Here is a 23,878-nt window from a genome sequence, read left to right as displayed (position 1 = left end):
AGCGGGTTCTCATCTTCACAGACATCTGCCATGAACGGGTGACTGTCTTGTTCCGGTTTTAGCACAAACTCTTCCCCAGTCTTTTCTTCTGCTAGAGCCTTCGCCAAGATGGGCATTGGCAACTCTTCTGCCAGGCAGCGATGCTCCACCTCTCTCTGGAAAAGCTCCTGCTGATGCTTTTCTTGAGCCACTCTGAGCACGTCCATATCTTTCAATATGGCCCTATTCATGGTTTGACACGCTGATAGGTGACCTCAGAGACCTCCTTCTCCAGCTCATCCACTCTGTGCTCAAACGCCAGTCTCAGGACCCTTTCTTGCTTGACTGTCTCTTTAAGCAGCTCTATCTCATGGTCCTGCTCTCTTTTGGCCAGCACATGTTGCACCACCAGTTCCTTAATTAAACTTTCAGACGGGGGCTCTTGCCCACCCACACTCTGCCTCTTCAGAGTTCCACCTATTTCTGCATCCACCTCTATGGTCTCTCCTAGGCTCTCTGTCTGTTTACTCTTAGGTACCTCTGGACTCTTGGTAACTTCAGAGTTCTCCATCTCTTCAGCATCAGGTACTTCATCATACTGAGCCAGTTCACTCTTTCCGGGCATTGCAGATGTGGGTCTACTACAGGTCTGTTCTAACCCCAGCCCGTCACTAACTACCTCAGTTCTAGGGTTTGTCAGAGATAAAGTGACCTCCTCATCAAGGACAATAACGTTATCTGCACCTGACCCTGTCTCTTCCTCATCATCTTTCTTCTCAGGGAGTGTAACCTGTCCCGCCTTTCTGCATCCCCCGCGACGAGATGAAGATCTGCGATTTTTACTGGGCTCCTCCTTACTGCACTCTTTTCCCTTTGCGCTCAAGTCACAGTCTGGATAGGAGTCACCCCCTCTCACTCTGTCATCCTGGAACAGCAATTCCCCATTTAAACACGTGTCAGACCCACACTTTCTTCCAGTCACCCCTAACTCTGGACTATTGACATTAGGTGGCGCTACTTTCTCTTTACACATGCCATTAATAGGAATCCCCACAATCTGCTGCTGTAGTGGGGCTTCAATATGACCATTCCGTCTCTCCTCTGAACAACCCCACACTGCGTCAAATTCCCAAATGTCTTCAAAGATCACAAAGTCCCGGTCCCTCTCAAATGGGTAGAACAAGTCTGGTGTTATACCATTTTTGGACATATCAATAATCACTCTGTCCACAGTATAGTCAACAGTGACCCCATGAATGCAGCGAACATTGACCTTTTTCTCAGTTAGACAGAGAACGAGAGGAGTTCCCGTCAGAGTCACCTGACTCCTTGAGTCCAGCAGTCCAGATACTCCTTCACGGTGTAACATAACAGTACACACCTGTGGCCTGTCATCAAATGGGAAGTCTATGCCGCACTGGGAATACACAAAACACATACACCACCCCTTTTAGGGACTCCACCCCCTTTTGGGCAACTACCCCCTTTTGAGACGCAGCCCCTTTTTGGCCAACCATAATTATTTGGGCACCGCTCCGTTTTTGGGACTCCACCCACTTTTAGGGACACCACCCCACTCTGGGGTACACCCTGTGGACTTTCCACAGTACTCTCAGGCCCCAGTTCGCCCAGCACACCAATGTGACTTTGGCCCTTTAAGAGTCTGCACACTCTAAACCAGCAATGTCTTTTTTTTTTTTTTTTTCTTCTTTTCTCTCTTTGCTGCAACCGCGCTGCACAGCTCAACCACAGACTTCGTGGACCCGCCGATCCACAGCAAGCCGCTTGTCACCTTCGTGGACCCGCCGATCCACAGCAAGCCGCTTGTCACCTTCGTGACCCCACCGAGCCACAGCAAACTTCGTGACCTCACCGAGCCACAGCAAGCTGACTCTCAGAAAAAAAGTCTCTCACTGACCCCGGTCAGAACACCACAGACTCCGGTCTGTTACGCACCCGGCTTTACACACAGCCCAAACATAGTTTTCCACTGACCCCGGTCAGTACAATACACAGTTTTCAGACCGTCACCCGTTGGCAACTTCATGGGTTCCTGGACACCCCTCGGCCTCAGAGATGCCCAGACACACTGTCTGTTTTCTTCCACTCTGACCCCGGTCAGTACACACGGACACCTGTCCGTTACCTGTTGGTGCCGGCCACACAGGTTCCCGGATCCCTCTTCTCCTCAGAGGTATCCCAAAACAGCAGTTTCTCACTGACCCCGGTCAGTACTGTAGTACTCACGGTTGTCAAGACCGTCTACTCCTATGGCTCAGTCCAGCCAGCGCTGCAACCTGTGTTCCTTGGATCGTTGCCCGCATTCGAAACACCAATTGTAGGGATTCACTCGCTCAGGTGCATAGGAGGAAACAGGAGGCACATTCTCTTCAGCGTTCATGTAGGTTTATTCACTCCATAAACCACAGCAAAAGAAACAGGAAACAAATAGCCTTTTGTGCTCAGGCAAAGGAAAAACAAGTGTCCATTCCTTCAGGCTCAATCCTGGAGCCTTAACACACTGTGGAGGCTTTCTCCTCCACACACACAGACTCCTGTCTGTAGTGTCCCGCCTGGACACAGGGATCTCTGTCCACACTCACAGATTCCCAAACACTCACCAGCATGTGCCAAACACACCTCCATTATGTAGCCTGAAACCACACCCAGGTACCTGTCACATGATTAGACATGTGGTTCTGATATCACCACAGGTCCTGAAACAAACATGGATAGGCATGGTTATGCCCCTTACCCAGGGGTGAGGTATATGGGTAGCCAGACCCTCCCATCTCTCATAGCTACCCGTAACCCGGACCCAAATATACCAAACAATGCCTTATTGCTTTATGTGCATTCAAGAAAACACTCCGGGTTACATCACAGCGTCAAGCCTTCTCTGTGAAACATACCTCCCGTCGACTATACAACCTTTAGCCACGCTACAACAGCTACAACCGTGTACCGACCTCTGACTATTCGTGACTATGCAACCTGCTGATCCTTTAACTCTACTTCTGCTCCTGTTTACTGATTTCTGAATGGGCTATTCCTTACTAGGCAGCCTGCTGATCCTTTAACTATACTGCTGTTCCCACGTACCGACCTTTGGCTATTCCTCAATATGCTACCTGCCAGTGCTGCCCAGAGTGGTTGCGATATCACTACTCCAACCCTGGTCAGTCCATAACAGAATAATCTTGCTGACAAAATGAAGCCTGTTGCAGCCACCCTGAGGCAACAAGTTGCTGAATGTCGAAATTTTCGTGCCACATATCAAGAAACAGTTTCTACGTTTCGAACACAGGTGTTGGGTCACCAAAGGAGATTATTGAGCTAGAGAAGCAACTTCTAAATTTACACAACTCAGGCCCGGAATCAAACGCACGCATTATGCTGCCCACAAAGTTCAGTGGGAATTGTCATAGTTACCGTGGATTTCTTAATCAATGTCGTATCTATTTCCAGATGCAACCTTCTCCGTTTACCAGTGACAGGAAATAGGTTATTTTTATCATTAAGCTTCTCACTGATGAGGCTCTTGCATGTGCCGTACCTTATGTGGAAAATAATTTTGACTTCCTTAACGATTTAGTTTCCTTCATCACAGCTCTGTAGCTGAATATACCTCAGAATTATGTGCTGCATGTGTACCAACTTAAGTCCAGCTCAATTTTTGTGTTTTTTCTTTGCATTATTGCATTCTGTGCAAGCCGGGGTTTGGCCACCCTTTTCTGAGCTGGAGATTGTATATAAAGCTCCCCCAGGCTGGTGTTCTACTGGTTGGGCCCAGTCCTGTTGTCTGCACTTTTTCACACTGAGGTCAACATTGACACATGGTAAGGTTTTTAATATTAGACAGTACAGGACTGTCCCGATCAGAGTTACCTTGTCGTGGTGGGATGGCTTTTATGCTATTTTTGATCAAAAACAATATTACTAAAAACTCTTTGTTATTTAGATGCACTTTTTGCTTTTTACTTATTTGCAGCAGGGTTTTTTGCTTATTTTTTCTCTTGTAGGTTTTATATGTTTTATGGCCAATGTGAACATGCGTTATGTGCTGTATGTGTACCAACTTAAGTCAAGCTCAATGTTTGTGTTTTTTTCTCTATTGTGGGGACTCGACATTTTGCTATTAACTGTCCTAATAAAAGGACTATAGCCTTCACAAATGTGAAAACTGCTAGCGATTTAGACCCTTTTGAAAGGCCAGATCCTATAATGCAAACCATCTCATCTGTAATGCAGGATAAAGGCAAAGTGCAATCAATATAATCTCGTTTTGTCGTTCCCATACAAGTCCTAATTGGGAGCCAAAAAATACAAAGCTCTGCCATGTTAGATTCTGGAGCAGGAGGAAATTTTATGGACTTACAATTTACACTTGATAATATCATCGTAAATCCATGCCAATTGATATCAAATCTGTGGATGGATCACATTTATCTTCTGGACCTGTTACTAGACAATTGAACTTGAAATCTGTATTGAACCAAATCATTATGAAGCTGTTAGTTTGCATCTTATTTCCTCTCCAAAATTTCCAGTTATTTTAGGAATTCCCTGGTTTTAAATCCATAACTTGTATATTGACTGGGAATGGAGGACCATTACCGTATATACTCGAGTATAAGCCGACCCGAGTATAAGCCGACCCCCCTAATTTTGCCACAAAAAACTGGGAAAACTTATTGACTCGAGTATAAGCCTAGGGTGGAAAATGCAGCAGGTACTGGTGAATTTCAAAATTAAAAATAGATACTCCATACCGTTCATTATGGCCCCATAGATGCTCCACATAAAGCTGTGCCACATATAATGCTCTTCACCGTTCATTATGGCCCCATAGATGCTCCACATAAAGCTGTGCCATATATACAATGCTCTGCACCGTTGCCCCATAGATACTCCACATAAAGCTGTGCCATATATACAATGCTCTGCACCGTTGCCCCATAGCTGTGCCATATATATAATGCTCTGCACCGTTGCCCCATAGCTGTGCCATATATATAGTGCTCTGCACTGTTGCCCCATAGCTGTGCCATATATATAATGCTCTGCACAGTTGCCCCATAGCTGTGCCATATATATATAATGCTCTGCACCGTTGCCCCATAGCTGTGCCATATATATAGTGCTCTGCACCATTGCCCCATAGCTGTGCCATATATATAGTGCTCTGCACCGTTGCCCCATAGCTGTGCCATATATATAGTGCTCTGCACCGTTGCCCCATAGCTGTGCCATATATATAGTGCTCTGCACCATTGCCCCATAGCTGTGCCATATAGTGCTCTGCACCGTTGCCCCATAGCTGTGCCATATAGTGCTCTGCACCGTTGCCCCATAGCTGTGCCATATAGTGCTCTGCACTGTTGCCCCATAGATGTGCCATATAGTGCTCTGCACTGTTGCCCCATAGATAGCTGTGCCATATAGTGCTCTGCACCGTTGCCCCATAGCTGTGCCATATATATAGTGCTCTGCACCGTTGCCCCATAGCTGTGCCAAATAGTGCTCTGCACCGTTGCCCCATAGCTGTGCCATATAGTGCTCTGCACCGTTGCCCCATAGCTGTGCCATATAGTGCTCTGCACCGTTGCCCCATAGCGGTGCCATATAGTGCTCTGCACCGTTGCCCCATAGCTGTGCCATATAGTGCTCTGCACCGTTGCCCCATAGATGTGCCATATAGTGCTCTGCACCGTTGCCCCATAGATAGCTCTGCCATATAGTGCTCTGCACCGTTGCCCCATAGCTGTGCCATATAGTGCTCTGCACCGTTGCCCCATAGCTGTGCCATATAGTGCTCTGCACCGTTGCCCCATAGCTGTGCCATATAGTGCTCTGCACCATTGCCCCATAGCTGTGCCATATAGTGCTCTGCACCGTTGCCCCATAGCTGTGCCATATAGTGCTCTGCACCGTTGCCCCATAGCTGTGCCATATAGTGCTCTGCACCGTTGCCCCATAGCTGTGCCATATAGTGCTCTGCACCGCTGCCCCATAGCTGTGCCATATAGTGCTCTGCACCGTTGCCCCATAGCTGTGCCATATAGTGCTCTGCACCGTTGCCTCATAGCTGTGCCATATAATGCTCTACACCGTCCATTATTGCCCCATAGCTGTGCCATATAATGCTCTGCACCGTCCATTATTGCCCCATAGCTGTGCTGCTGCTGCAATAAAATAATAAAACACATACTCACCTGTCTTGCTTGCAGCTCCTCGGCGCCATCTTCCCGGCGTCTCTCCGCACTGACTGATCAGGCAGAGGGCGGCGCTCACACTATATGCGTCATCGCGCCCTCTGACCTGCACAGTCAGTGCGGAGAGACGCCGGGAAGATGGAGCGACGCCCGGCGTGTGGAACGAGGACAGGTGAATATGCGATACTTACCTGCTCCCGGCGTCCCGCTCCTTACCCCGGACAGCTGGTCTTCGGTGCCGCAGCCTCTTCCTCTATCAGCGGTCACCGGCACCGCTGATTAGAGAAATGAATTATGCGGCTCCGCCCCTATGGGGGGTGGAGCAGCCTATTCATTTCTCTAATGAGCGGTCCCACGTGACCGCTGAACAGGGGAAGAGGCTGCTGCACCGAAGACAGTGGGACGGGCAGGGGGAGCACCAGGAACGCCGGAACTAGGTGAGTATGCCTCAGCGCCCTCTCCCCCTCACCCGCCGACCGTGACTCGAGTATAAGCTGAGGGGGCACTTTCAGCCCAAAAATTTGGGCTGAAAATCTCGGCTTATACTCGAGTATATACGGTACTTTGCTTTGAGTGCTGTAAGAATAATTGCCATGCTAATTTATCTGTTCTCAAACAAACTCAAGTATTATTATTATTATTATTATTATTATTATTATTATTTATTATTATTATTATAGCACCATTTATTCCATGGCGCTTTACATGTGAGGAGGGGTATACATAATAAAAACAAGTACAATCTTAAACAATACAAGTCACAACTGGTACAGGAGGAGAGAGGACCCTGCCGTGAGGGCTCACAATCTACAAGGGAAGGGTGAGAATACAGTAGGTGAGGGTAGAGCTGGTCGTGCAGCGGTTTTTGTCGATCAGTGGTTACTGCAGGTTGTAGGCTTGTCGGAAGAGGTGGGTCTTCAGGCTCTTTTTGAAGGTTTCGATGGTAGGCGAGAGCCTGATATGTTGTGGTAGAGAGTTCCAGAGTAGGGGTGATGCGTGAGAGAAATCTTGTATGCGATTGTGGGAAGAGGAGATAAGAGGGGAGTAGAGAAGGAGATCTTGTGAGGATCGGAGGTTGCGTTCAGGTAAGTACCGGGAGACGAGGTCACAGATGTGTGGTGGAGACAGGTTGTGGATGGCTTTGTATGTCATCGTTAGGGTTTTGTACTGGCGTCTCTGGGCAACGGGGAGCCAGTGAAGGGACTGACAGAGGGGAGAGGCCGGGGAATAGTGGGGGACAGGTGGATTAGTCAGGCAGCAGAGTTTAGACTAGATTGGAGTTGTGCGAGGGGAGGCCACAGAGCAGGAGGTTGCAGTAGTCAAGGCAAGAGATGATGAGGGCATGGACTAGGGTTTTTGCAGATTCTTGGTTTAGTAATGTACGGATCCGTGAAATATTTTTGAGTTGAAGGCGGCAGGAAGTGGAAAGGGCTTGGATATGTGGTTTGAAGGAGAGATCAGTGTCAAGGATTACCCCGAGGCAGCGAACTTGTGGGACTGGGGAGAGTGGGCAGCCGTTTACTGTAATGGATAGGTTCGTTGGGGTGTCGAGTGAGATGGGGGAAAGATGATGAATTCTGTTTTGTCTATGTTAAGTTTTAGAAATCTAGTGGAGAAGAAGGATGAAATAGCGGATAGACATTGAGGGATTCTGGTTAGTAGGGTGGTGATATCTGGTCCAGAGATGTAGATCTGTGTGGCATTGGCATAGAGATGATACTGAAGGCCGTGAGATTCTATTAGGTGTCCCAGGCCAAAGTTGTAAATGGAGAAGAGCAGGGACCCTAGGACTGAACCTTGCGGGACTCCGACAGATAGGGGGCAAGATGAGGAGGTGGTGTGTGAGTGGGAGACGCTAAATGTCCGGTCTGTTAAGTATGATGAGATCCAGGATAGAGGATGGGTCACGAGAGGGCTTTTTGAGGATAGGTGTGATTGAGGCATGTTTAACCCCTTCATGACCTTGGGATTTTCCTTTTTTCCATGTTTGTTTTTCGCTCCCCTCCTTAACAGAGCCATAACTTTTTTATTTTTCTGTCAATTTGGCCTTGTGAGGGCTTATTTTTTGCGGGACGAGTTGTACTTTTGAACAACATCATTGGTTTTACCATGTCGTGTACTAGAAAACGGGAACAAATTTCCAAGTGCTGTGAAATTGCAAAAAAAGTGCAGTCCCACACTTGTTTTTTGTTTGGCTTTTTTGCTTGGTTCACTAAATGCTAAAACTGACCTGCCACTATGATTCTCCAGGTCAGTATGAGTTCATAGACACCTAACATGACTGGGTTATTTTTTATCTAAGTGGTGAAAAAAAATTCCAAACTTTGCTAAAAAAAAAAAAAAAATTGCGCCATTTTCCAATACTCGTAACATCTGCATTTTTCATGATCTGGGGTCGGTTGAGGGCTTATTTTTTGCATGCCAAGCTGGCGTTTTTAATGATACCATTTCTTTGCAGATACATTATTTTGATCGTCCGTTATTGCATTTTAATGCAATGTCACAGCGACAAAAAAAACGTAATTCTGGCGTTTCAAATTTTTTTCTCATTACGCCGTTTAGCGATCAGGTTAATGCTTTTTTTATTGATAGATTGGGTGATTATGAACGCGGCGATACCAAATATGTGTAGGTTTGATTATTTTTTTATTGATTTATTTTGAATGGGGCGAAAGGAGGGTGATTTAAACTTTTTTTTTGTTTGTTTTCACATTTGTTTTTTTTTTTTTTTTACTTTTGCCATGCTTCAATAGCCTCCATGGGAGGCTAGAAGCTGGCGCAACACGATCGGCTCTGCTACATAGCAGCGATCTGCTGTTCGCTGCTATGCAGCAGAAATGCAGGTGTGCTGTGAGCGCCGACCACAGGGCGGCACTCACAGCTGCCGGGGATCAGTAACCATAAAGGTCTCAAGGACTTCTATGGTTACTATTCAGAAGCATCGCCGACCTCCGATCATGTGACAGGGGTCGGCGATGCGATCATTTCAAGATTTCTTATCAGAATTATGATAAACTAACACTTCACTAACAGCAGTTCAGTGAGGTCTGCAGTAAGAAGAAAGCCAATCAACTGCCTCCTCATCGTTCTTACCACTGTTCCATTGAATCGCTTCCTGTAGCATCCATTCGATTTGGGCTCATTTACGCTTTTTCTGAACCAGAATTGAAAGTACTAATGGAATACCTAGATGAAAATTTAGAGAAAGGCTTCATTCAACCTTCTTCTTTGTCAGCTGGAGCATCCTTGTTTTTTGTAGGAAAGAAGGACTCAACCCTGCGGCCATGTATTGATTGCAAAGAAGTAAATGATTATCATTAAAAATCGCTACCCATTCCCCTTAACGCCTGAGATGCTGGAGAGACTGTGTTCTGCCAATATTTTTCCCAAACTCGATCTATGAGGGGCTTATAATCTCGTACGAATTTCCCCTGGAGATGAGTTGAAAATTGCTTTTAAAACTAGGTATGTAGTGCGCTTTTAAAGGACCCGTGTGCCCACAAATTTTTTTCTTTTTCTCTCTTGGGCCCACCAGGCATTTCACCGGTACACCATCATGCCAGTCCGACCCTGCCTAATAGTATATGATCTCAGCAAACAATAAGAGACTGGCTGCAGCAGTCATGTGTGGTACATGCTGACATCATGTCTTATACTGATATGGCTTGTTTTAGCTGCTCAGATCAGGGACCATCTGCACTGGAGTAGTGAAGGATTTAACAGTACTGCTTTTTTGCATATACAAAATACAAAACTTGAGAAAATGTCTATCATTTTCATACATATACACACACTACTTAATACACTATATGCTGTTTATAAATCAGATGGTAGCTTTATGTTACTTAACATGATAATTTGAAAGTATAAGCGTAATTGAATTTCAAATTTTTAAAAGAGATTCCTGGTCTGTAATTACAGACAGGAAGTCTATTGTAACCTGTGATTTGGAAAACAGAAGAAAAAGCATTAATACAATATTGAGAAAAATGAGATGTGTAATTGAATGAAACATTTACATTTCCAAGGGTTTCTTCTGTCTCTACACAGGAAATTACAATGCAATATTTACTATTCACGTCTCTGATCTAATCAGTTCTACAAATACAAGCATGTCTGATGTTAAACCAGCTGCCCGTACATAATCAGACATAGAACTCAATGGATATGAATCCTGTTAGCTTTTTTCTTTCTATTTCCACCTTATTCCATAGATATAAAACATTTCATAGCTTAAGAACATGTCCTATATACCATTCGGCTATACTTCATATAATAAATCTAATTAATAAAATATTAAAATGTCCTTCCATAATATAAGATTTGCTCAGATCCTGTCCAAAAATAAGCATAGTATGCCACAGCAAAGCCCTATTTTATCAGGATCACCAACTAGAAAAGTTGAAACAGTATGATTTATCTGTAATCTATGGAAAATTTTGAATTAATCTTGACTACATTTTCATGAAATCTAGTTAGAGTTTGTTTTAATAGATTTCTCAATCAGAATGCAAGAAACCATACTGGTAGATGTCATCAAATTCTTCCTTAAAGCAAATGTCTTTTGTCATCTACAACAGTGTTTCTCAGACTTCCTTTTCCCAGTACTCCCCAGTATTCAACCAAATACCCCTAAAGCTATTTTTCATTGCAATGTTAACTTAACTGACAACTTATTACTGTACGTTGTGATGTTGTCATAAATGCAAATTCATGCATGAATAAATCACAAATGACGACAATATTGAAAAAAACAACACAAGAGAACGTCGATTTCACTCGTTTGATTATCAAGAATTGCACCCATTCAAGTGCAGTTAACATCACCCATCTCAGTACAGTTTATACTATCACAAAAATAATACTATAAGTACTATCAAAATAAGAACAAACTGTGATGTGTGAAACTAATTGATTTTATAGTGCATTTCAAAATGTACAAAGACATGAACACACACACACACACACCTATACAATGGACAGCACGGTGGCTCCATGATTAGCACTGCAGCCTTACAGCACTGGTTTCCTGGGTTTAAATCCCACCAAGAGCAATATCTGCAAGGAGTCTGTATGTTCTCCCCGTTTGTGTGGGTTTCCTATGGGTACTCTGGTTTCCTCCCACACTCCAAGACATACTGATACAGAATTTAGATTGTGAGCCCTAATGAGGACAGTAATGATGATGTCTGTAAACGTTGTGGAATTAATTGGACTATGTAAGTGAGGTGAGGCAGGACCGGTGTCATATGCGAGGGTCGCTATGTGTTCCCCAGGATGCGCACAGAAGCATTTTGAGGCTGCGGGAGTGCATTGCAGTCACAGGCATAGCTGTGATTGCATTTCGAAATAAAAGTAAGAATTGGTCTTGGGCAAGCTATTTGCTAAAGGCAGATTTAATGAAAACCTGCAATGGGCTTTTATTTTTTAAATAGACTACAGGATGGTAGTGGTGCAGTCTGTTTCCTCTCGGCCGGGTCTTCCATGTGGCCTACAGCCACAGGTTCCTTGTAAAAACCCTGCAGCATAGGGTTGTGTGTGTTAGTTTTGTTTTGCAACCGTGCAGAGCAGAAGGCTCTACCATAGCTTCAGCCTGTGTGAAGCAACACGGAGTCAAGTGGAGCCAAAAGGCCTGGTACCCCTCAGCATACTCAGCGGTGCAGTCGCCCGCAAGAACCAGTTCCAGACTATCTTGTTTCTCAGCTGCGATCCGGAGGATACTATTTTGCTTTCTGTTTGTGAGTAAGCTGACCATTAAAAGAGACTTTGTTATTTAACTTTTCCTGGGTCACTGCCTGTCTGTCACACTGCACCAAGCCCGCTGCACTAGATATGGTTGGAGAATGTGGGCAGTGTGAACTGAGACATACCCCAAAGCGTGCTGCATGTCAGTGATTAAGCCTGCAATGCTACAGCTCAAACCTATGGACAAAATTGAGGAGCTTTTGAAGCAGTTGGTCCTCAGCAACAGCAACAGGAGCAGCAGCAGCAAATACAGTTTCAACGACAACAGCAAGAGGTGCTGCAGTTGCAGTGGCAGCAGTAGGAGCTATATAATCAGCAACAGCAGCAGACAAATAACCTGTAAATACAGCAGATTGTGGCTATGTGAGACGCGGCCTCACCAGCGACCCTGTTCCGATAGGAGGCCAGGTATAAAGTTTGGTCAGCGTGGAGGAAGATGAGTCCCGAGGATGATTTGGAGCCATTCCTCACCGTGTTTGAATGCTCAGCAGAGCAGGAAAGCTTGCCAGTGACCCAGTGGGTTGAAGTGGTGGCCCCCTTCCTGAGAAGAGATTCCCAGAAGGCCTACCTGGACCTCAGTCAGGACAATGCACTGGACTATGAGAAGCTGAGAGGTGAGATCCTAGCCCAACTGGGGGTTAATACCTATGTGCGGGCTCAACGAGTGTACCAGTGGTCATTTGTGGAGTCTGTCCCACCAGGTCTCAGGCCTATGACATGCTGAAGCTGGTAAAAAAGTGTCTCCAGCCTGAGACCTTCACCCCTCTCCAGATGGTAGAGATGGTGGTAATCGATGGGCTACTGAGGGCTCTGCCAGTGGCCATACAGCGTTGGTTGGGGAAAGGGAACCTGGCACTCTGGACCAGGTGATTGGACTGGTTGAGCGGTATACTGCCACTCAGGACTTTATCCAGGACACTGCTCCACTACGACTGTCATGTTGGGCCCCACCAGCCCAGGAGCCTGGGAAAAGTCCATGACCCTCTACTGAGTACTCAGAACCATGCCCGTGCTGAGAGGGTATCCAGAAGTGAGAGTGACAGCAGACCTCTTTCCTCTAAATCGGCTCCAAGGTCCAGTTGTGCCACAGCTATCAAGTGTTGGCGGTGCCAAGGGCTCGGACATATGGCTGCCAACTGTCTCCTGACAGCTGAACCCATGGACTGCAGGTATACTCGCTGTGTGTCCATGTATACCCAGCCAGTCAGCACTGCTACTACGGGCACTGCCAGCATCGAACCCCAACTGTGCAAGGTACTCAACATGGCTCACACCCATGTGCTGGGAGGGTATTTGGGGGCCAAAAAGATGCAGGAGCATATGTTGCGGCTTTTTTTGGCCTGGGGTCTATGCAGAAGTCCAGAGGTACTGTGACACATGTCCGGAGTGCCAACTAACCTCACCCACAGTGAACTACCAGAGTCCATTGGTGCCTCTGCCTATCATAGAGGTACCTTTTGAGCGGATTGTGATGGATCTGGTGGGTCCAATAGTCGAATCCGCCCGGGGCCACCAACACATATTAGTGGTCGTAGACTACGCCACCTGGTACCCTGAGGCCATTCCGCTTCCGCACACCTCAGCTAAACTTATAGCCCGGGAGTTGTTTGCCTTGTTCTGTCGTCTTGGGCTACCAAAGGAGATCCTCACTGATCAGGGGACTCCTTTCATGTCCAAGGTGACAAAGGAACTCTGCAAGCTTCTAAAAAGAAAACAGTTGCGCACTTCGGAGTATCACCCTCAGACCAACGGATTAGTCAAGCGCTTCAACAAAACCCTCAAATCCATGTTGAAGAAGGTGGTCTCCAAGGATGGAATGGATTGGGACATGTTATTGACCTACCTGATATTTCCCATTTGTGAGGTACCGCAGGTTTCCAAGGGATTTTCACCCTTTGAGCTGCTGTATGGCAGGCATCCTAGAGGTCTGCCGAATGTAGCCAAAGAGATGTGGGAGCAGGAACCTACACCCACATAAGAGTGTCATTGAGCACATGGCCAATGTGCATGACCAAATTGCAGCAGTCATGCCGATAGTAAATGAGCATTTGTTGGATGCTCAGGCAGTGCAGAGCCACGTATATAAAAAAAGACCATGGTCCGCTCCTTTAAAGCAGGAGATTGGGTGTTAGTTTTGGTGCCCACCACCGAAAGCAAGATTATGGCCAAATGGCAAGGGCCATATGAAGTTCGGGAAAAAGAGGGGGAAGTAAACTATTGAGTTTACCAGCCCGGGAAAAGGAAACCCGAACAGTTGTATCACGTTAATCTGTTGAAAGCACGGAAGGTGTTATGATCCTAGTGGTAGAGGATCTCAGAAGTTCCAGCTAAGTCCGCAAACACAAAAACCAGCTCATAGGGAGGTGGTAACTTGGCTGACCGTATATCTAATCCTAGCACAACAACTAGAAGTAGCCGGGGAACGTACCTACGTTGATTCTAGACGTCTCGCACCAGCCGGAGAACTAACTAACCCTTTCAGAGAAAATAAGACCTCACTTGCCTCAAGAGAAAGGACCCCAAAGTTATAATACAAGCCCCCAACAAATAATAACGGTGAGGTAAGAAGAAAAGACAAACGTAAGAATGAACTAGATTTAGCAAAGAGAGGCCCACTAATTAATAGCAGAAAATAGGAAGGAGACTTATACGGTCAGCAAAAACCCTACAAAAATATCCACGCTGAATATCCAAGAACCCCCGCACCGACTAACGGTGTGGGGGGAGAATATCAGCCCCCTAGAGCTTCCAGCAAAAATCAGGAATCACATTATGAACAAGCTGGAACAAAATAGAAGCAAAGCGAATAAACAAAAATAAGAAAGCAGGACTTAGCTTATCTTGCAAAGAACAGGAGACCAGGAGACAGGAGCAAACAGACATAGACTGACTACATCGATTCCAGGCACTAAACTGAGTTTCCAGGAAGTCTAAATAGGAACACCCAAGGCCTAACGAACCAGGTGAGTACCAACCTGGAGAAAGATGATCCAAGTGTAATACCGCTAGTGACCACAAGAGGGAGCCAAGAAATATAGTTCACAACAGGAAGGATCGGGAGTGTATGTTTACAGAGGTGACTCTAGACATGTCATCTGGGGACCCGCCAATATTGGCCTGGACAGAGGCCGAGGGAGAGGTAAAGATAGGAGACGCCCTCTCGAAACAACAGCAGCGAAATGTGTGGATATTGGTTCAAGAGAATACGGATGTATTCTGGGGACTACCCAGTCGTACCACTGTCATCCAGCATGACATTGTCACCAAACCTCACGTAAGGGTACGAATGAAACCAAACCATACCATGTGTCCGAGGCCTGGAGACAAGCCATTGCGAGTGGGGTAAGACAAATGCTCCAGTTGGGAGTAATTGAGGAATCCCGGAGTGACTGGGCTAGCCCAATTGTGCTAATCCCGAAGCCGGACGGATCATTACGTTCTGTAATGACTTCCGTAAATTAAATGAGGTGTCAAAATTCGACCTTTACCCAATGTCCCGAGTGGATGAGCTGATCTAGTGACAGGGTCAGGCCCAATACTTTACCATGCTTGATCTGACCAAGGGTTATTAGCAGATGCCTCTTACAGAGTCAGCAAAGGAAAAGACTGCCTTCATAACACTGGAAGGTCTGTACCACTATATCGTCCTGCCCTTTGGACTACATGGGGCCCCAGCCACATTCCAGAGGCTGATGGACATCATCTTAGAACCCCATCGGAAGTATGCGTCAGCGTACTTGGATGACATCATCATCTTTATCACTGACTGGCATACCCACCTGTCCCAGTATGTGTGCATAAAAGCTGAGTGAGTTTATGGGTTTCAGACAGACTCTTGCATCTTTCAACCAGCCACTGACGTTTCTGGATTATGAGTTATGGGGAAAGCAAAATAATTGTCAATGGATCTATGGGAAAAGGTAGTTGAACTGTATAAAACAGGAAAGGGATACAAAAAAGATATCCAAGGAATTGATAATGCCAGTCAGGAGCGTTCAAACTGTGATTAACAAATGCAAAATCAGGGGCTCTGTAAAAACAAAACCACTGTCAGATAGACCAACAAAAATGTAGTCCACAACAGCCAGGAAAATTGTTCGGGATGCAAAGAAAACCCCACAAATAACATCAGCTGAAATACAGGACTCTCTGAAAACTACCATAATGGCTGTTTCAAGATGCACAATACGGAGGCACTTGAAGAAAAATGTGCTGCATGGTCAAGTCGCCAGAAGAAAGCCATTACTGCGCAATACCCAAAACAGTACAAAGACAAACATCAAAACTTCTTGAACAAGCTAATTTGGAGTGATGAGACCATAATTAAACTTTTTGGCCACAAAAATAAACGTTACATTTGGAGAGAGGTCAACAAGACCTATGATGAAAGGAACACCATTCATACTCTAAAGCAAGGAGATGGATCCCTGATGTTTTGGGGATATGTGAGCTACAAAGGCACAGGAAACTTGGTCAAAGTTGTAGGAAAGATGAATGCAGCACATTATCAGCAAATACTAGAGGCAAATTTGCACTCATCAGCCCGGAAGCTGTACACGAGACGTACTTGGACGTTCAAACATGACAACGATCCAAAACACAAGGCGAAGTTGACCTGTTTTTGGCTACAGCAGAAAAAAGTGAAGGTTCTGGAGTGGCTATCTCAATATCCTGACCTCAATATCATTGAGCCACACTGGGGAGATCACAAGTGTGCAGTTCATGCTAGATGGCACAGGAATTTATGAGAATTGGAGGCTTTTTGCCAAGAAGAGTGGGCAGCTTTACTATCTGAGAAAATAAAGAACCTCATCCACAACTACCACAGAAGACTTCAAGCTGTCATTGATGTTAGAGGGGGAAATACACAGTATTAAGAAATGGGGTATGTGAACTTTTGATCAGGGTCATTTGGATGTTTTGAGTTGTTATTATGATTTAAAAAGAGAAAACATAGTAGTTTGACATTAAATGGATGGCTTCACCCAACCACTAACCATGAGTGGAGAAAAAGTTTTGATGTTATCATTCATATTCTCGGAAAAAAAGCCAAGAAAACAAATATTCTGCTGGGGTATGTAACTTTTGAGCACAACTGTAGATTAGATATTAGACGTAACATTTTAACAGTGAGGGTGATCAATAAGTGTAACAGGCTGCCACGAGAGGTGATGAGTTCTCCTTCAATTAAAGTCTTCAAACAGAGGCTGGGCAGACATCTGTCTGAGATGGTTTCATGAATCTTGCATTCAGCAGGGGGTTGGACATGATGATCCTGGAAGTCCCTTCCAACTCTAACACTCTATGATTCTATGAACGATCTTAAACCCTCCAGTTGATACAATGAACCCCAAGAACAATATTTCTTGAACAGAAAAAGTACATTTCTCTAATTTAGCAAAAAAGAACTCTATCGCAGCTTTTGTAATACAAAGCGGACATGTTCATAGTTTGAATCCAGATCGGGCTAAGAAATTTGAATATCATCTAGGTATACCACAATAAATCTTCCAATGCAATCAGAAAATATATAATTCATAATATTTTGAAATACTCCTGGGGCATTGGTTAACCCAAACGGCATGATTAGTTTTTCAAATAGACCCTCAGGCGATAAAAGCGCTGCTCTAAGATCAAGTTTAGAAGACCATTTAGCCCCCATAAGCTGATTATATAGGTCGGTATAAGTAAAAGTGAGTATGTATTCTTAACCATAATTTTGTTTAATGCACGGACATTGAGGCAAGGATGGAGTTCACCATCGTTCTTTTTAACAAAGAACAACCCAGCAGCTACAGGCAAGGAGGAAGGAGGGATATGACCTTTCCATAAACGTTAGTTCACATATTCTTTCATGGTGGTACATTCAGACCCCAAAAAATTGTATAGGCAAGCTTTAGGTAATTTGACATTAGGGAAAATATTAATAGCACAATCATAAGGGCGTTGAGGAGGTAGTATCTCTTCTTCCGAAAGTACAACAAAGAAGTCTGTCAGGTACCCCGGCAGGCCCTCCAGATTTGCTGAGCAAATTTGTACAGAACTAAGACATCTCTTATGACAATTGAGGCTCCATTTAACAATATCCTTCTGACATCATTCGATAACAGGATTGTGAATAAGCAGCCATGGAAACCCCAATATTAACCCAGCAGGTAGATAGTTCAAAACAAAACAAGAGGTGGGCTCAGAGTGAAGTGTTTCTACACGGAATGTGAACTCCACCATTACTATATGGACAAAATTCTGAAGTAACGGTGTCCTGTCCATAGCAAAAATTTGAATGGGTCTATTCAATCTAACTGTCCAAATCCTGATTTCTGAACTAGTCGTGAATCGATAAAGTTGGCTGTAGACACGCAGTCAATGGAAGCTAACGCTACTAATAACTGGTTATTGAAAATAGTTCCATGTTTAGCAGTATGTGATGCACACCTCCCGCACCTGGTCCTTTGCATACTCATCTCTCCCGGCGCGATGCTGCTTCTCCTGGGTCTTCTTCCGGCTTCAGGCATGTGTGTTCGGCTCTGCGCGTCCCTGGAGTGTCCACGCGCCTGCTCTCCTCGCTTCCTGCTTCCTCGCTGGATTCTGGTTTCCGGCGGCTGCGCATGCGCACTTCACCTCCCTGCTCTGACCACGCACGCGCACTCCCACTGGCTGGTCGCCGCTCGTGATCCTGGAGGTTACCTGACCCGGAAGTTCTTCGCTACTCACCTTATATCAGGTAGCTTCTCCCTCTGCTCCATGCCTGATTGTCATTTGCCTTCATTTGACCCAGGTCTCCTCTTTGCTCTGCCTTAGTTCACCTTGCGTCTCTGCCATTGTCTGTCTGCCCCGTGTCTCGGCCATAGTTAGTCTGCCTTGTGTCTCCGTCATTGTCAGTCTGCCCCGTGTCTCCGCCATAGTTAGTCTGCCCTGTGTCTCAGCCATAGCCTCTCTGCTCGGTGTCTCCGCCATAACCAGACTACCCTGTGCCTACACCTTAGTCTGCCAGTCCTGTATTTCCGCCGTACCCAGTGTGCTCTTTGTCCTTTCTTTACCCAGCTTATCCAGCCTCTTCACGCTCCTAGTTTCTGTCCCTGAGTATCAGCAATAGTCTCCCTCGGGCCTGCCCCTAACGCTCCCTGTATTGGGGTGGTCCACCTGGTCAGCTCACCCTTGGGAGGTTCGTTGTCGTGGTACTGTGGGTTCACTCTAGGAGTTCCTGAAGACTGACACCTGAAGTCTTGACATGTGATTTGAGGAGTAAAGAGGTTCTGGAAGTCTGGGTGACTGACCCCCTCAACAATCTCCCAGACTTAGGCGTTTCATGACAGCTTGATTCCTAGAGGATGTATAGAACAGTCCTTAAGAAAATGCCCAGCATGACCACAGTAGAGGCAAATTCCGAGATTGTGCTGACATTTCCTCTGAATGGCCTGAGAGCTGGCAGCTCCAAGTTCCATCGGTCCCTCCTCAGGCAAGTGGACAGATTAGGGGGAATGACTAAAACACAGTGCCTCTCACCACACCTCTCCTGAATTCTTTGATTCATCCAAATGGCCTTGGTCATGGCTTCCCCAAAGGAAGAAGGAGGAGTAAGCAGAACCAGAGAGTCCTTAAGTGTTTCAGAAAGGCCTCTACGGAAATTCCATTTGAGTGCTGCATTATTCTATAGAACTGCAGTGGACCATTGCCAGAACTTGGTACTATAGTCCTCAGCGGTGCAGACTCCCTGTGTCAGGCTCATGATCCTTGCCTCTGCAACCTGGCAACCTGGATCCTGTCAGATTAATGATAGATCAACCCTAAGGCATAAAAAAAGGCATCCACAAAAGACCCTAAACTTGGTTTTCTCCCTCGAAAATTTGTCAGGAAGGGCCACTACTGGTTTGGGAGAGACCAATTGCACATGACAAGGCACAGACATTATAGCTACTGCCGGTAGCGGAGTGCACTGGTAAGCACTCAACACACTAGAAAATTGACTCTGCAGCTGGGACTAAGACAATTCTAGATTCTGGTGCTCTTTGGCTAGATCCTGAATTGCCACCTGATTGCAAAGTTTGTGAATTTGATCCATACTATTGGAGAAAAAAAGTATAAAGCCAGTCATAATGTGATGCAGAGTCAAAAATGCGACACTGAGTTACTACTCACGGAAAAGCCGTGAGACAAGGTAGTCAAGAGGTCAGGGGTCAGATACCTTTTTTTGTGCTGAAAACTCCCCCCTCGGCTTATACATCAGTCATGGTCCAGAAAGCCGGTGGGGGAGGGGGTGGGGAACAGCGGTAGGAGCCAGCGGTTGTGACATCATACTCACCCTCCTCGCGCCATCGCTGAACGTCCCTGCATCCTCCGTTGTCCCGATGCGGCAGCGCTTCCTGTGCTGAGCAGTCACGTGGTACTGCTCATTAAGGTAATGAATATGCGTGCGTCTCCACTCCCATAGGCATGGAGCGCATATTCATTACCTTAATGAGCGGTACCACGTGACCGCTCAGCACAGGACGAAGCTGCCATGCCGGGACAATGGAGATGCAAGGACATTCAGCGATGCTCAGCGAACCCGCGAGGAGGGTGAGTATGACTGGGGAGGACAGGGGAGCCCAGCCATGCATACAAAATGGGATGGAGGAGCCATGCATACAAGATGGGATGAGGAGAGCCATGCATACGAGATGGGATGGGGGAGAGCCATGCATACAATGAGGGGACTGGGGGAGCCATGCACACAACAGGTAAATCCACACATAGCAGGACAGAATGGGGGAACCACGCATATTGAGATAGGGATGAGGGGACAATACATAACCGGCTTATACTCGAGTCAATAAGCTTACCCAGTGGCAAAATTAGGTGCCTAGGCTTATACTCGGGGGTCGGCTTTTCTGTGTTTTCCATGAAAACTCATACTATTATTAATCAAAGGAGTTGCCAAATGAATTTAAAATCTAGTCCAGACATTGAAAAGGTTTGAAAAAAAGATTTTTATTTGAAATAATAATTTTCTCCTTCAAACTTTGCTTTCGTCAAAGAATGCTCCCTTTCCAGCAATTACAGCATTGCAGACCTTTGGCACTGTAGCAGTTAATTTGCTGAGGTAATCTGGAGAAATTTCATCCTATGCTTCCAGAAGCCCCTCCCACAAGTTGGTTTGGCTTGATGGGCACTTTTTGCGTACCATACGGTCAACAAGCTACTCCCACGATAGCTCAATGGGGTTGAGATCTGGTGACTGCGCTGGCCACTGCAGATAGCATACCAGCTGCCTGCTTCTTCCCTAAATAGTTCTTGCATAATTTGGAGGTGTGCTTTGGGTCATTGTCCTGTTGTAGGATGAAACTGGCTCCAATCAAGCGCTGCCCATAGGGAATGGCATGGCGTTGCAAAATGGAGTGATAGCCTTCCTTATTCAAAATCCCTTTTACGTTGTACAAGTCTCTCACTTTACCAGCACCAAAGCAACCCCAGACCATCACATTACCTCCACCATGCTTGACAGATCGCATCAGAAACTCTTCCAGCATCTTTTCTTCTGTGTGATCCAAACACCTCAAACTTGGATTCGTCTGTCCATAACACTTTTTTCCAATTTTCCTCTGTCCAATTTCTGTGTTCTTTTGCCCATATTAATCTTTTACTTTTATTAGCCAGTCTCAGATATGTCTTTTTTTTTGCCACTTTGCCCTGAAGGCCAGCATCCCGGAGTCACCTCTTCACTGTAGATGTTGATACTGGCGTTATGCGCTTACTATTTAATGATGCTGCCATTTCAGGACCTGTGAGGCATCGATTTCTCAAAGTACAGACTCTAATGTACTTGTCTTGTTGCTCAGTTGTGCAGCGGGGCCTGCCACTTCTCTTTCTACTCTGGTTAGAGCCCGTTTGTGCTCTCCTCTGAAGGGAGTTGTACACACCATTGTAGGAAATCTTCAGTTTCTTGGCAATTTCTTGCATGGAATAGCCTTCATTTCTAAGAGCAAGAATAAACTGTCAAGTTTCACATGAAAGTTCTTTTGAAGCTCATCAAGAGAATGCCAAAAGTGTGCAAAGCAGTCATCAAAGCAAAAGGTGGCTACTTTGAAGAACCTAGAATAAGACATATTTTCAGTTGTTTCACACTTTTTTGTTAAGTATATAATTACACATGTGTTAATTCATAGTTTTGATGCCTTCAGTGTGAAGTTACAATTTTCATAGTCATGAAAATACAGAAAAATCTTCAAATGAGAAGGTGTGTCCAAACTTCTGGTCTGTACTGTATATATATATATATATATATATATATATATATATATATATATATATATATATATATATATATATATATATATACATACACAGTATATATAAATAAGTGTTTGACCCCTTGCAGATTTTGTGAGTTTGCCCACTGACAAAGACATGAAGTGTATACTTTTAAGGGTAGGATAATTTTAACATTGAGAGATAGAATATCAAAAATAAAATCCAGAAAATTGCATTAAAGACAGCTGTCTTACATAGTCACCTTTATAAAAGAGTCCTGCCCACAGACTCAATTAATCAGTCAGACTTTAACCTCTACAACATGGGCAAGACCAAAGAGCTTTCTAAGGATGTCAAGGACAAGATCATAGACCTGCACAAAGCTGGAATGGGCTACAAAAACCATAAGTAAGATGCTGGGTAAGAAGGAGACAACTGTTGGTGCAATAGTAAGAAAGTGGATGAAATACAAAATGACTGTCAATCAACATCGATCTGGGGCACCATGCAAAATCTCACCTCGTGGGGTATCCCTGTTCATGAGAAAGGTGAGAGATCAGCAGAAAACTACATGAGGGGAACTTGTTAATGATCTCAAGGCAGCTGGGACCACAGTCACAAAGAAAACCATTGGTAACACATTACGCCTTAAAGGTTTAAAATCCTGAAGTGACAATGACCCAAAACACCGTAAAATCCTGAGTGACAATCTCCTTCCCTCCGTCAGGACATTAAAAATGGATTGGGATGGGTCTTCCAGCAAGACAATGACCCAAAACATACAGCCACAGCAACAAAGGAGTGGCGCAAAAAGAAGCACATTAAGGTCATGCAGTGGCCTAGCCAGTCTCCAGACCTTAATCCCATAGAAAACTTATGGAGGGAGTTGAAGCTCCGAGTTGCCAAGCGACAGCCTCAAAATCTTAATGATTTAGAGATGATCTGCAAAGAGGAGTGGACCAAAATTCCTCCTGATATGTGCGCAAACCTCATCATCAACTGCAAAAAACGTCTGACTGCTGTGCTGGCCAACAATGGTTTTGTCACCAAGTATTAAGTCAGAGGGATCAAATACTTATTTCTCACTGCAAAATGCAAATACATTTATATAATTTATACAATGTGATTTTCTGGATTTTATTTTTGACATTCTATTTCTCAATGTTAAAACTAACCTACCCTTAAAATTATAGACAGATCATGTCTTTGTCAGTGGGTAAACTTACAAAATCAGCAAGGGATCAAATAATTATTTCCTTCACTGTATATAGTATAAACCAAGAATTTTTCTAACCCTCTCTGAGCCTTATTTCTCAACTGTTCTAAGACAGAATAAGTCAAGAATTGCTCATCTGTATATTATTTTCCCCACTGTGTGTATGTATATATATATATATATATATATATATATATATATATATATATATATATATATATATATATATATACTGTATATGTAATGATGCTGCCTGGTGTAGCAGAGAGGCAGCCTAAGGGGGCGCTAGCGGGAGCGTAGGGAGAGGAAGGAATGAGGCACGCAGTGCACACAGGACCTGAACTAGGCAGGTCACGTGATCACTGCAGGGATGAAGGGTGCAAAGCTACCGCGCAAGAATGGGGGGTCTACAAAAAACGCAGGACAGAGTACTAAGACAGAGATATAGTCAAAGGACAAGCCGAGGGTCGGGAGCCAGACGGGAGCGAGGTAC

At 45.1% G+C, this 23,878-nt stretch overlaps 1 protein-coding gene across 1 annotated transcript in view; it reads right to left on the bottom strand.

Annotated features, from left to right (window-relative positions):
- The window catches only part of LOC143815864 (sodium-dependent serotonin transporter-like), a 110,662-nt gene that overhangs the window by 64,508 nt on the left and 22,276 nt on the right, over positions 1 to 23,878 (bottom strand). The gene's annotated exons all lie outside the window — the stretch shown is intronic.

Source organism: Ranitomeya variabilis, chromosome 1 (genome assembly GCF_051348905.1).
Source record: "Ranitomeya variabilis isolate aRanVar5 chromosome 1, aRanVar5.hap1, whole genome shotgun sequence".
In the NCBI taxonomy this organism is placed as follows: Eukaryota; Metazoa; Chordata; class Amphibia; order Anura; family Dendrobatidae; genus Ranitomeya; species Ranitomeya variabilis.
This window is presented reverse-complemented; position numbering and strand designations above follow the sequence as displayed.